The following is a 15529-nucleotide window of genomic DNA, read 5'->3' on the forward strand; positions in this document are numbered from 1 at the left end:
TGTTTTTTTAATGGTATTTTTGCAGCTGCTCTCTTAATCTGAGGTCTTTGGAAGAAACCTTCCTCATTATGGCTTCATCTGCACCAACTGTGCTCTGAAGCAAATCTCTTAATAGTACGACGATCACACTTAAGTTTTCATGAACTATCCAAGGTTTTCAGTTATTTCACGCTTTTCAGCAGGGATAATTTTTCTTTCCTAAATTGCTTGAAAATGTTGGTGTGCTTAATGATACGGAGCGTCCTTCTTCAGTAGTCTTTCCTTTAATTGAGTTCACCTGCCAAACTAATGATCACAGGTGTCAGAGATTGATTTTAACGATCCAAAGAACCCAAAGACACAATATCGTTCAAGAGTTTAAGTTAAAAAGATATATATCTTAAATACAGTTTATCAATTTTGAACGTGTTGTTTATTTCCTCCATCATCAGAAAAATACCACAAAAACATGTTATAAACACCAAAACATGATTTTCATCAGAGTGGGTTTTGAAAAATACACAATTTTAACCCCAAAACTATGATTTAGACTGATAAAGTGCACGTTTTCCGTTCACACATATTTGGATTTGTGACTTATTTTGTTTTGGTCATTTCAAAACTGCACGTGCACAACTGATTACAAAGCCACGAAACAACCAAATCTGTGCCTGAACACGTGATCCGGGTGAAATAAGTCATTATAACTTGGAGGTGTAAATCCATAAAGCACACAGCGTGATTGGATCAGCCGGTCCATATTCGGAGGCTGCATTATGCCCAAACAGCAGCTGGGTGTGTATGCAATATTCATGACCAGCAACGAGGAAAAAAGAACCTGGAGCTGCACGGCAGAATGTGAGCGGGACAGCTAGTCTGGCCCTTTTTAAAGGCTATTTTAAAATGAATGAAAGTTATCTGTGGTTCAGGACAATCCGCGTTTTGTTGACGAGTCCATCAGCACCGACTAATGGATTTTGGGCACTGAGATCCAATCATAATGCGTGCAGAGCTGAGATAATGAGAATGCTGTTTAACCCTTTAATGGCTCCTAGTTCTCCACTGTTATTATAAGGCAGACTGGCCCTCCTTGCTACAATGTCATTTAATGACATATATTTGAGCACTGACAATTTTATTGTTGGGATTTTAGCTTCATTTAAGTGTGAAAATAGAAAAACTCCCAACAAAAATCTATATCCGTCTTTTGATCATCGAGATTTTGCTTTTTTTACACACTTGGACACACAAGCGTGGGAAAATCTAATGAGCAGCAATTCCATTTTATATATTTCCTGTTCTGAATTAACAGCTTCCTCTCGCAGTGATAAGGGTTTATCAGCAGGAGACAAGAGATACCATCTTTTTATGCTGCTATTTCTGAGTACCTCAGCAATAAAATCTGCCACATCGACGCATATTTTCTTGGATTTCACTCTCTATGTACGGGAAAAACTCAGGAAGCGCCGCACCTTTTTAAGATTTCTTCTGGGGAAGGTGGCTGCGCGACCACCTGCTGGCTCGCTGTTTTGTTTGCTTTCTCATGCTGCGTTTTGAGTCTCGATGTGAAGATAACACAAGTGGGGGAGGGGGTGGGAGCGCTAGACTTCGTTTTTTCGGGACCGTGTGGGTTCTCTATTTGTTCTTTCTCCCCGCTCCGCATACTTTTTTTTTGTGCTTGAATCTCAGACGACTGCGATAAGATCTGCAAGCTTTTATGAGCCTCAGTCCGACACGTCTGTATCTTTACTATCTAGCACAAACAGCTTTCCCTCAGAAGCAGACATTAGTCTCTGAGGAATTTGGAGGGAAATGAAGTGTGGGTTCAACGAAATCACTGAAAGATGATTGTGGGAAATAAAAGGGGGGTGGTTGATGTCACTTTCTTTACAGGGAGATGTGGCCTCTGGGTCAGTAACAGAAGATTTTCGTCTGTTTGCTCTGCCACAGTGATCTGACAGGACGTACGGTGAGTGGACGGAAAAGTAAAAAGTGTGTGTTTGTGCGACAGGCGGTACGGTGTGTGACTCAAAAGCATCCTAAGGTGTTGCTGTTTGGAAATTGCCGTGTTTACGTGACCCATTTTTATTCTAATCAGGCATTTATTCCAATTACTTGTGTCCATGTAAATGCAGCAAATGTATTTTTGTCTGTATTTGGGAGTATGCTATGTTTTCTTAGACATTTTGTTGCAGGAAGGAGTCTAATTTTGTTTTCTTAATTTTTAGAAATACTTCTTCCTGTGGTTTAATCTGAAAGTCTTCTGCGGTTTCCACAGTCCCATTTTGAGAAACTGCTGCAGAGTCAGATTTGACAGCTCTCATGGGTCTCCTGAAGCTGGAATTCCCAGGAGATGGCTCCCTTTATCTCGTCTGGTCTCAAGATGCCTTTGCTTAAACTCAGCAGCAGGTGAGCAAACGGAGAATCATCAACATGTGTCAGGAATGACGGAGGGAGCAAATGCAAAAAAAAAAGAAAATAAAAAAATAGAGGCAGGAAACTTTTATTAATAAACTCCAGCAGAACTTTAAATCAAAATCACTGAATGGAGCTAAATTCAACCTGAAACAGAAGTGGAACAATGAGAAGCTGAAAACATGGACTTCAATGAGCCAAAAGGCAATTGACTCATATGAGAACAGCTGAAAATAATTCACCTAAAAGCTGGATCAATATTAACTGATGGAAACAAACAACAAATGACTCAACCTACTGGCGCGCTGTCAATGAATGGTCTATTTTTGAATGCATGTCATAAATAAGGTGCACCAAACTATGAGTTTTGTAACCCTCTGAGAAAAGGAAACAAGAAGAGGAGTGTGGATGTGAGTGTTATTGACCCTCAGAGGAGGAGCGACCATGGTGATGACCTAAGAACAGTAACAGAGATTGGGGGCTTTCTTATGACCTTAAACCAGGCAGCTCATAAATAAACTCAGTCATGACGAAGCATAAGTGTGAAGGAGAGAAGATCTGGCCGGAAAGGAAATTAAAAATACACCAACTGTTGCAAAATGTAGAAATACTTACTAAAAAGTCAGTAAGCTTGAGGAGAGGTAATAAAGATGAAACTTTAAGATATGCATCGTCATCGTTGGTCAAACTCAACTGAGACTGAACCACAAAACATCCATTCAAAAGTACAATATCGAGTCTCTTAACCAACTAGCAATGGAATAATCTGACTTCATCTCAAACTTAAATTAGCATCAAGCAGTCAGTCTTTGCTGCAAAATCTTATGATGCAACAATTTTGAACCAATTGTGTGTTTTATGCCAACAAAGAAGCAAAAGTGTCGCCTCAGAAGATCTCTATGTCAAGCCGTCAGCCATAAAAAATATCTGAATACGTTTCAAGATGGTTAAATTAGATGGAAACCAGTCTTTTAATTCAGACTTTTAAAGAGCTTCGTCCTCCAGTGAAACAGTAATCTGAGTTATTGCAGGAGAGGTCGACGCTGCAATTTCAGTGAATCTCAAGGAAAGTTTGGTTTTTAAAATGTAATGTTTTAATCGTGTTTTGTTTTCATGTAAAATCAACTGGTAGCTCCAGTTTCTCTTGTTTTAATCTTTTTATATTTGCCCAAATAAATCCTTTGAGGATTTTTTTAATTGTTAATATTGTTTTTAAATTTTGCATTTTAGTAGTTTGACATACTTATTTTCAAATGAAGCAGTTTTCTTCTGCAGAAGTTCCAAAACCTTCAATTTTAACGCGTTGATATCAATATTAGAAAAGTTTCATTTTAGCAGTAGACTTCCGAGACAAATCCTTAGAGCTGGAGGTGTTTGGTCATAATTACTGCTACAAAAAATCTGTTGAATAAAGAACCAAACAATGAATAAGTTATAAATCTGACTAAAAATGTGAATAAATATTTTTTGAGAGTGAAAACTTTGAATTCTGCTAAATTTAGATTATATAGAGATTATATGTTAAGACTATAAAACCATAAAAACAATTTTGATCTAAATATTTAAGTATATACATTTCCACTGAAATAACAATTATATGAGAAAGTTTTTCTGAATATAAACAACTGTTTTTGACTTTAGGTCAGACTTGGAGATGTTTTTTTAATATATATGTTATATTTAAAATTTCAAATCCAATTTTTAAATAAAGTTATTTTTACTTTTTCAGGGTTTGTGAAATGCAAAAAAGTGTCTTCCAACAAATATGAATCCAATCTCCTTCTTTTATCTTATGTTTCCGTTACACCAGAATAATCATAACATTTTGCATAAATTTCAATCCGTCACCCACTCCATAGAAAATATTAAACTTTTTTTCTTAATTACATTATAAAGGATGATATAGTAGTTTTGAGTCTCTGCTCTATCAAGCTCAGTACTTTATTAATCGATTCAGCTCCTTGTAATATCAATTTTATAATTAATGATTCAGCTGGATAAAGACTGTCTGCTCCACAGATGGCTCTTTGTTGGGGAAATATCGAAGTACTTCATCTAAAAATCCTCCTTGCTGCTCCTGCAGGCTCACCGTAAAGACATTCAAATATTTATTTAGTGTACGTGGCCGGCTGTGACATTTCCTGCTCATCAGATGTATTTATAGGAGGCCGTTGTGTTAGTGCTCCTTGACAGAGTTACTAAGCAAAGCCCTGTGGGGGAGACGATCCGTCCCTCTTTACAGCGCCGTCATTACAGAAGTGAATTACACATGACAGCAGAATCTTATTCCCAGACTCTCAGGACTGCATGAAACATTTGGAATCAAAGTAAAAGGCCCATTCTGGATATCAAACATGCATTTGCACTCAGTGTACAGTTCCCTGAGCAGTTTTATTTTCAGCACTTAGATTGGAGTCTACAAACGGGGTCGATGTGAGAGCGGCGAGACCTCGGGCCGCGCTTTACGCTGGATGAGCGGAGGCCTCACCGATTCTGATCTCATTTAATCTCGCCTTTAATCCCACAACACACCTGACCTTTTGACTCCTCCAAATCAGAGGAGGATTATTCAGCTGAATGATTTTCTTTTTCTTCTCTGATCCTGAGCTACACCTGATGCTTGCCTCGTCGTTTTTAGAAATTGTTTTTTTTTTGGTTTCATTTATATGCTGCTTGCTTCTAAAGACTTTTACCTAAAATAATTTTATAGATATGAAAATCAAACACAATAAAGCAAACAGTACAGTCTTATCTTGTAAAACAAACAAAAAAAGTTACTTCTCATGTAACTATATAAATATTTCAACAGGTGTATACATATGAATTTATCTTCCTCTGCTCTGCTGACATTAGCTCTACTCATTTTATTCCACTTTATTAAGGTGTTAGCAGATTGGTTTCAGTGAGGGCTTTGAGATGTTTTTCTTTAATTCGCCTCAGTTTAACTGCAGCTCCTTTGATTATTACATCCTAGAGCCGTAATCACTAATGGGTAGATGGAGGCAGTCTGATGGTGAAAATGGGTAAACCTCCTGTGAGGGACCTAAATGTGAACGGCTTTAAAAGGGCCATACCATGAACATTCTACTTGTTGAGGTTTTAAGTGTATTATACTGTTCATTCATCTCTATAAAGAACCCCAAAAGGGTATTTTGATTCGTTCATGCATTTAGGAGTAATCCTCTAAAATTTAACTTCGGGCGACAGACAACGGATCGCCACTTCCGCCACTTCTCAGATAGCTGTTTGATTACCTTGGCATGTATCAAAATGGATCGGCCAAGAGAATAAATCTGATGAAGAACAGGACGAAGAAGCCAGATGAGTAAATCATCCAGTATAACGTAAGCTTAGAACGCATGTTGGACCTTGCGTATAGATGGTCTTGGATTATTTCGATAACTGTAAATGTGTGTTGATGATTGATAACAACATTAACGTTTTATGAATGATGCCACATGGGGAGGCATTTTCCCTGTGTGTAAAAACAACTACTCAGTGTGTCTTCCAATCGGATTGTGGGTCAAGAGTGTAAAGCTCCACAATCTGCATGTACAGCAAACATTTCAATGTGGCCCCATATGGTTAACCTTTGGGCTGAAGTGGTGGGCCCCAGGTGGCCCCACCTCTGTTTGCCCACACTGGCTTAGGCAGGGACTCAGTGGTCTGGGTCTTACGCTAACCAGCCACCCGGTGGACAGCGTAGTGAGTTAGCAGAATGTGCACATTTACAGTCTTAACACCACGTGCGATTAGAGAGGAAATAAAACGTTATGTGGTCATTGGCTGTATTTCACCTCTGGTTTTGTGAAACCAGGTGTGTTACACCTTGACCCATGTTGCACCACCGCTCAAAGTGTGGAGTTAGAAAGTAAAGACATGCAGGGAAGTGACCCCTTCCTGTTCTAAAGCAGCAACAAACTCCAACTTTTGTTTAACCTTTCATCTGTGTCCACTTTGATTTAAAAATCTCTATTTCTTAGTTCTACCACGAAAAGGACTTCAAAAGAACTACAAGCTGCACCAACTTTAACAAGGACTCAAAATCTCATCTGGAAGGATCTGTGCACTGAAGTGAACTCAATAGATTTAATGTTTTCTAGTTTAGCATTCAGCTCAGATAATTACAACAGATTTTACGATTATTTTTCTCCTTTTTATTTTTTATATATTAGCTTGATGATTAGTTCTAGTGACATGGTTTAAACTCAATAACTCATTTTGATTGAGGCAGCTCTCTACATTTTTTCCGTTGGAGGATAAAATCCCAACCAGACAATAAGCATAATTTTAACCTGATTTATCTTTAAATTAAAGGAAGCAGCTAAAGTAAATGTGCAGAATGAAGAGGTGATTTTCATCCCTTTCTTTTTAACTCATTGATATAGTTAAGCTGCTGTTTGTGGCAACAGATTTCTAGGAAGTGTCTCCTCATACCGTCGTAGCAAAAGCCTTCAAATTTGTATCGTCCAAGAATACCCACTGCACTGGTTTCTGTTGAAAAGCAATTTTCTCTTGTACTATTATTATTGTTATTATGGAGTGGTTTACTTGGTTATGGAGCCAATAAATTATAGACCTGGTTCTGCGAAACGTCCTCCTGGTTCCATGGAGTTCCAATCAATCTGACTGTATTGCATTCAAGTGTTTCAAAATCCAGATTTAGGTCTATGAAAGTAAAGTCGCTTAAAAATTAAGCGTTACTTTAAGACCAAAATCCTTTTTTTCAAATAAATGATTTTGAAATAGTCATTACGATGTGTGGATGGAAGACAAATGTTGACAGGAATGATGGGACTTTTGCCATTTTTCCCCCTAATTTATTTCAGTCAAACTTCAATACAATCATTTGATTTTATTTAACAGATGCAGTTCTGAACACAGTAATTCCTTTGAATCTTTTTAATTTATTTTCTACGTACATTTTACCATATTTTCCAGACTATAGGCTTATAAGTGCACCTCACAGAGCGGGAAATACACTTTTGTCAAATGTGTACTAATTTAATTATCAAATTTTGATTAAAATCATACTTTTTTGTTTTAAAAAGGCATAAAGATGAAAACAACTACCATTTCCCAAGATTCTTGTATGTTTATATGTTGTATATTGACTGAAATGATAAAGTAAACAGTGTAAGACCATCCCTTCAGATGCTCTTAAAGGAACCACCGACATTCGTTCGCTCAGTTTCTCTCTTTCTGCTTTGAGCAGTTTCTCTTTCATATTTACTTGCTGTCCAAATATGCATAAGAACTTCTAAGAAAGGGAGATGAAAACAGCCTCCCACCACATTTCTTAGACTTAAAGCTCAGAACAATCACAAACTCCTTTCATCCTTTACACCAAAAGGCACTAAGCTACAACTGGAGTTCTAGGAAAGGTAATAAAATATTTAAGGAGTTTCAAGCTGGAAAAAAAATACTGTGAGCAGACACCAAAAGAGACTATTTGCCATTGAACAGCTGCAATGCAGCTTAGAAAAGAAAACTAACATTTTTAATATTTAAAATCTTCCTAAACCTGATGGACTTCAGCTATCTTGGTGAATTCTGCTCAGTATTTATTTATTTATCACCAATATCTCACAGGTCAAACAATATCATCTGGGTTAATTGGATGTTCAACTGTAGCAGAAGTTTGACCCGAACCTGTACTTTGCAGAACTAGAGTTTTGTTGAACTGAAGTAGCTTCTCAATGGAGACAGAACAAAATTGTGAGAGGATTATTTCCTTTTTCCGTTTCTTTTTTTAACTAAGAAACACGCTATAGGTGCAGGTCAGGACACACACTGGATAAAAGATTTTCTAGGATATGATCACTATTACAGATTTAGCTGACACACATCGACATTCCTCACAAATATCATCAATTACCAATGCTGTGTTTTTATTTTTGTCAAGCTTTTCATTCTTGACACATTTGGCCAAAACTGGCGACCTTTTTAGGGTGTACCCCGACAGTATCCAGGATAGGCTCAAACAACCTCATACCTTACCGATAGATTACTGCTGTCAGGAATTCGTGCTTTGTCTCCCCCTCTAGTCACTGGTGGGAGTTGTCTCCAAAGCGCTTAACACAGTACATCTCCTAACACTACTCTCCCCGGGTGCTGCTCAGCTGACATTCATTGCAAAACAACCAACATGATTCTTAAGCACTGCTCAGAGGCTCGCTCAGTGCGAAGTATTGTTTGTGCCACCCTGCCTTCATTACCGAGTGCTTCTATCTGGACTCTGTGTCCCTGACCCTGCTTCTTCTCTGATTGCCTGCTGCCTGCCCCGACCTTTGCCTGGACTCTGACAAGTCTCTTCTTTGATGCTCTAATGCTTATGATTGACCTCTGCCTGTCTGACCCTGATCTAGCTTTGTGGACTTTAGCTGTGCTTGACTCCTGTCCTGCTAATCATAAAATTTTAAAGACAAAAACTTGATGTTTGAAGTGGTTCCAGTTTTTGAGGTCCTCCTCAACACCCAGAGAGCAGACAGAGTCGATCAACCCTACGGCCGGCTCTCTGGCGCAAGCAGGCAGCCCCAAGGAGCAGAGCGGGTAGGGATAATAGGCTCTGTTGGGTCTCTGGGTGTTGAGGGATACCTCGCACCACCTTCTTGTGGAAAAACTCCACGGTGAAGGTACTTGCAGAGAAAGCGCAGCCGCAAGGGAACGATGAGTATAGAGAAACTTAGTACTAAGTGTTTTAACAGACGCATATTTAGACTTTTTTATATTAATTATTGGAGCATATCTGTTTAAGAAAGTGGGAAAATGTAAAGTTTTCACCAGAAATTATTACAATCCAAGTTCAAAGTGGCTGATAAGAAAACTCTGATGACCTAGCATTCTAGCAGCATTTGAACACATCACTGAGACACAAATCTTGGAGACGTGATGAGAGTCTCAAATCCAATTTGTGCGTAAAGGAGTTTTGTGTGTTTATCAGGCGATTCCTACATACTTTTTTTTAAAGATTTGTGCTTAATTTTAAGCTGCTGTAATTGAAAATTGTGCATGTACTTTTATTTTGTATTTTTACATTTTTGTACATGTGAAAACACACACACACAATATATTGTATGAGTTACAAATCAAGAATTACGCACACACATATCACATGAGATCATTCTCTCTCCATAGATGCCAGCTCAGACAAGGAAAACAGAAACACAGTTTTATTCTTAATTTTCTTTTTATATGTCATCCATCTTGAGAAAAATGCCACAAGAACATGTTAAAAACAACCTGATTTTCATTAGAGTGGGTATTTAAACACAAATGCATTAAGGATCGTTATACAAGACAGTAATCCAGATAATCTTATTTAGCTCCATCACAACATAAAAGTACAGGCAGCGCCAACATTCACTTTTGATGCAGCTTTTTACTTTCAGATTTAGTCCTGTTCACTAAAGAGCAAAGGTAGTTAATAAAATCCCATCTTTTTTGCCCTTTTCATCGCAAATGTCTTCAAATCACTTCTACTGGGGGACAGATTGTGCTCCAGAAATGATGGCTTTAGCCCACATTTCTGCTGCAATAACTGTCTTGAAATCCTCAAGCCGATTAAAGTGACATATGCTGAGTCGAACGCTATTTCCCACATTTATCGCTGGAGGCACAACTCCTCTCTCATTAGTTTGGGAGTCAAACATGTGGCTCGGACACACAGGAGCTGAGCTGAAATGAAGGCGGGCGGAGGTCGGCGTGGTTCCACTGACACACACTACAGGTCGTCATCAAGAAAGGCAAGAACGCATGGTAAAGATGTGGTTTCCTAAGGTCTTGGTCGCATGCACCTGTATGGGGGATTGCCCTGTACGGGCACATTTTGGGTTGTTCAGCCCATAGACGGGTATAGAAAGGAGTGGCTGTATCTTACAGTAAGGGCAGGTGAGTATTGTCAATCCCTTAAGGCTCCCACAACCATGTTCAGGTTAAATCATCCACAGCTGTCTTCATTTGGTGAATTGAAGTGTCTGGTCTTCAGTTCATCCTCGCCAGGTCATCTGCTCTGTCATCATTTTTGCTCCTTCATGGGGTTTTGTCATGTTTTGGTTAATTCATTAAATGGTTTAAGTTCCTGTCACCACGCCTGGTCTCCTGCGTTTGTGTCCTCCACCATCACTCACTAACATTTTTAACAGCAGTATCCACCCGGAGGGGCAGTTGTGACCCAGGCAACAAGCTGAAAAGCCCATAATGGTGAGAAACCAGCCGTGTCCTGTCATTCACCACTTCATATGTGGAGAGTTTACTCTAAGCGGTAAGTTTTAGGCCATTGCTGACTGATCAAATGATGGGGAAGCCTCTGTGTGACAAACATTTCAGGGTTGGAGCCATTCTGAGTGAATGTGGTTTTGTATTTTTCACGTGTGCATTCATGTTTAATCATCATAAACACAGATTTATGCAAAAGCTGGGGGAGATAAAGGACGCCAACTTCCTCTTTTCATGAAAACACAAATGCGCGCCCACACAAACACACGCACGCACAATCCGTGATAGATATATGCTGCTTCCTGGCCAGCCCACCACATTAGAGCTGCATGTTATCCACCCTCCCCTCCCAGCTCGATCCACAAAACCTCACCCAGGGGGTCAACAACAATCTAAATTTCAATTAGAGTGGAAAATGCCGCTGATAGAGACCAAATGAGTGTTGATGCCGTTTCGTCTGAGTGGTTCAGGTTTCGGTGGCTTCTTCTGGTGGTGGGGAGAAACGTTTTTGGGGCAATTATTTCATTATCTCCCATGCGCTCACAGCGGGGCAGGGTCGCAGCTCTGGCCAAGATTAGCCGGAACCACAATTATTATTACAATTAGTCATCAGACAGCACCAGCAAGAGCTTGACCCCGGGAAAAACTGAATGTCAGCTTAAAACTGTTATTAGAGAGCTGAGGTGCAGAGAAGATTGGGGATGGAGGGAGATGGGGCAGATGCAATTTACGCGTCGTTGGCGAGCCAGAGGTCCAAACAAGGATTTAATGAGTTTAAGCATAAAGGGAGAACGGAGAGAAATATCTCTGCTCTGATGCTTAAATGACTACTTGTAAAGTTAGAATGTAATATTTGGGGGTTTTAAGGACTAAATGTAAGTCTGAACTGAGATGAAGTGACTCCTATAAGACAAAAAAAAACACAGTTAATGTAAATGTTAACGGCCCACCCAGTCCTGATTACATTCATCAAGGTCTGGGGAGGAGGAGTAAAAAAATACAGGAAACAAATTCGATGCGAAGACCCAGAGGTGCACCTACGTAAATCAGATTTGCATTTCCATCGCAAATCAAGTCCAGCTGCGTTTTGCTTATGTCATGCCTCTCCAATTACAGCTGGCAAAAGCCGGGCGCCGAGAGCGCCGCAGATGTGTCAGTGTGGGATCAAAGAAGAGGGAAGAGAGCAGGATATTGAAGTCATGGAAGGACAGAGGAGGTGAAGGGGATTTCCAGATGTTTGTGGCAGTCGTGACCACCGAGGAGAAGATCTGAGAGCCAGTGGCTGATGCTCACCTTCCCTAAATTTGCTGGGGCAACGATTGTATTCCCTCAGACAGCTGTTCATGGTTTAAAGTTGCTCTTGGAGGACGTTTGTCCATAGATCAGTGTATCCAGTTTCAACTCCTTCTTCTGTTGTCCAAATGCAATGTGTGATGTCCTTTCAGAGTTATGGTACTTTGAAAGCATCCTTTCCCTGTACGTGTTCTAGATACTTTGATGGCAAACAAGCCAACTCAAGTCAACCCAAAAATGAGGGCTCCTGGATCCACCTCTGTTCAATAACCTGATGCTATGCTCACACCAGGCATGTGTCATGTCATCCATCCATTTTCTAATCCCGTTTTGTCCCTTTTTAGGGTCATGGCTATTCTTGGGCGAAGGCAGGATACACCCTGGACTGGTCACCAGTCTGTTGCAGGGCCACAAATACACGCCCATACACGCGTTCACATGTAGAGAAAATTACAGTAACCAATCAACCCTTTTGCTATCTTATGGGAACCAGATGACCCAAGCCTTACATTGATGTGTTATCCATTCCATGACAAATGTGAATGAATGGCAGGATTTTATGTCTGGCATGAACACCAGTGAAGATCAAAAATCATTGAAAAATAGAAGAAAAAAAAGTTCAGCGCGCTGTCTTGTGGGGTCCAGATGACCCCACTCCCAACATCATACCCAATCCAATGAAACGGATTCAGAGTGCCAGAGAGGCCAGATCGCAGAGGTCAGAGCTTAACGTATCCAGTAGAGATTTGTCTCGCACTTTTAAAGTTACGTAAAGACTCTGGCAGTCGCATCAGAGCCGTAACAATTGTTAAGGTACCGGTGCACTTCATGTCCCGGTACTGGACCGATTCTGGTTCATGGCCTGGAGGTTGGGACCCGTGATTTAATGTGAACACCCAGCACGTCAAAGAATGACAAGTCAGGGGCACCCTAAACATCAATTTTTGATGCGGAGGGGTCCTTAACCTAATGTGAATATGTGACCACGTGGGAACTAGAATGTGTTTCTAGCACATATACCTACTGTTGGGGAAGGCTTGGTGAGAAATGTTGAAGTGATGCAAATCTCCCAAATCTTTCTTCAGACTTATCCTTTCATGCTTTATTCCAATACATGAAAGAGCTGGTGTTATAAAATTCTGTCCGGGCACAAACTTTTATATTTTTCTCTATGATCAAGAGCCCAAAAACATTCTTAAGAACACACGAACACGCAAAAAGCGTGTTTGTGTAGCCTTTTCATTGGAAGTAGCCACTTGAAAGCACGTTGCCAAGCGTGGTGTGGACGTAGTTTGACAGTTTTGTGGTTTCCTTGTCTTCATTGAGTCTACAGCATCCAGACAATGATACGATGATGTTGTCTTTGGTTTGTGATACCGAGGGATTTTGTAAAACCATGCTAGTACATGAAAAGTCAAGAGTGAAAACAAATTGTTTGTTTTATTGCACCTCCTGTGATACACAATGTAATGTGCAATGACGCACAAACGGAGCTGCACAACAGTGCACACAGACTCACACTTATTGATAAACATGAATTAGTCCGACGGCTGTTAGAGCAGACGAGCAAAAACCAGAGGGTTTTTAGTGAGGGGCTGATAATGTGAGATTTGAAGAGGTCGTCCTCAGCACTAATTGACTCCAGCTTATAAGTGGGCCCCGGTTGGTAGTTTTTGCCGCCAGTTCCTATCAATAGTTGATATTAGTGTCATTGCAGGCAGCGGAGAGATGGCGCTCAGAGACGGCAGCGGAACCAGCTTTTGATTTGCTCCGCGGCGGGAAAGGAAATGGAATGAGCCCTCCTGCTCTGGCGTGTGCCTCCGTGACCAGAAGCACACGATGATAAATACGACATTAGCGCCAGGACATGACAACATTTGGAGGAGCGGAGTTAGCAAGGAGCTAATGGGAACATAATGACGCCGGGTTCGTTTGCGGAGGGGTGCCATTTGCTGGGTGCATCGCTCTGCAAAGGTCTGTCAAATTTAGGAAGCTGAACAGAGAAACAATGTTTTCTACAAAGACTGTAAACAACAGGGAGCGCTCGATACTTTATTAAGAGTTTTGGACCATAACAAGAAGAATATTACTCATAACCCCATGGGGGCCCAAATAATTATCTCTATAAACTCTGATGATACAAGTGCAGAAACATATGAAATGAAACAAATCACTTTGTCCCAAAGTACACATTCAGCTCTACATTCAAAGCAAACTGTTGTTTCCTTTTTCATAAACAGTTTTTTTCTAGCATTTAGCTCTACCTCTTAACTTCTCTTGACACCATACGAGTCTTTCCTTCCTCCTTTCTCTCCTAATTTCCCTCCTAATCAGCGCTGGCTGCCATTAGCAGTGATCTCTGACATCACACTGAGTTGCTTGGTTCCCAGAAATCAGCGTTGAGACAATCAAACTCAGCGGAGGTGGATGTAACAGGTCAGTGGGGGATCGGCTCCTGATTAGGGAGCTGCCTGACTCAGTCTACCTGCTGCAGAATCACTCATTATTAGGCTTTGGTAATGTGCAGTAATTAGTTGTGGGACTGATGAGCAACATGCAGAATGGCTGTTAAACCCTGATTTCTGTGGAAATGTGTTAAAAAGCACCAGTGTTATTGGTAAGCACATTTAGGGACATTTAGTAAATAGTAAAAGGCGCATTCTTTTGTAGATCATTACTATCTTCTTAGAAGGCCCAAAGCGCTTTACTGTCCCATTCACCCATACATACACAAACACTCCACTGCCGAATATCAGCACCAGCCTATAACCATCGGAATTTCTCCCTCCTGCCACCAGCCTCTAGTGGTTTTTGCTGGAACTACAACACTTGTACTTCCTGGTTTGCATCAAAATCAAAACGAGACAATATCCATTAAATGATGAAAATTCTCAACTGTTTCAAAACACTTTTTTGCCTCTAAAAGCACATTCCAACAATCACCTATTGTTTTGTTCAACAAAACAACAAAGCTAAAGCTAAAGCTAAAAGCTAAAATAAAACTGTACCGATAACCCAATATGACCAATAATCACAACAGATTTTTCCACTTTTGCTGAACGTTTTGTAAAAAGTTCTGCTTTAAACCAGACTTTGCTGATTGGATACGTTTTACATGAGAGGAAGAAGCATGTGATTATCAAGTCAGCGTGTTTTGAAAGACCTTGAGACAGAAGTCTGAGTTGCTTTGACATAAAGCATAAGTGAAGTTCAGAAACATCAAACTGACTGAACTCTGTGATCACTATGTAGATGAACCTCCCTGTTTTTGTTATGACACCTACAAAGCCCTTTACTCCCTTTAGGGTCTTACAGCTGATTGTTTATGTGTTCCAGCATTATGGATCTGAGGATCTAATGAGTCCCCCCCCCCCCGTGTCTGTCTACCCTCCCATCGATGCGGCACCAAGCCTCTCTGTGGCTTTTAAAAGCATGCCATGCGCTGACACGTGCGGCGATTTCAGCTGCCAGCAAGGCTAAGGTCATTGATTCAGTCCAGCTGTAAGGCAGACATTATTTTTACATATTTAATAAGCTGAAGGCAGAGAACATGGCTGCTTGTCATGACTAACTTCATGTTTCATCACATAAGATCACAAATGACTCAGTCTTACCCTTTTAAACA

Source organism: Oryzias melastigma, linkage group LG20 (genome assembly GCF_002922805.2).
Source record: "Oryzias melastigma strain HK-1 linkage group LG20, ASM292280v2, whole genome shotgun sequence".
Classification (NCBI taxonomy): Eukaryota; Metazoa; Chordata; class Actinopteri; order Beloniformes; family Adrianichthyidae; genus Oryzias; species Oryzias melastigma.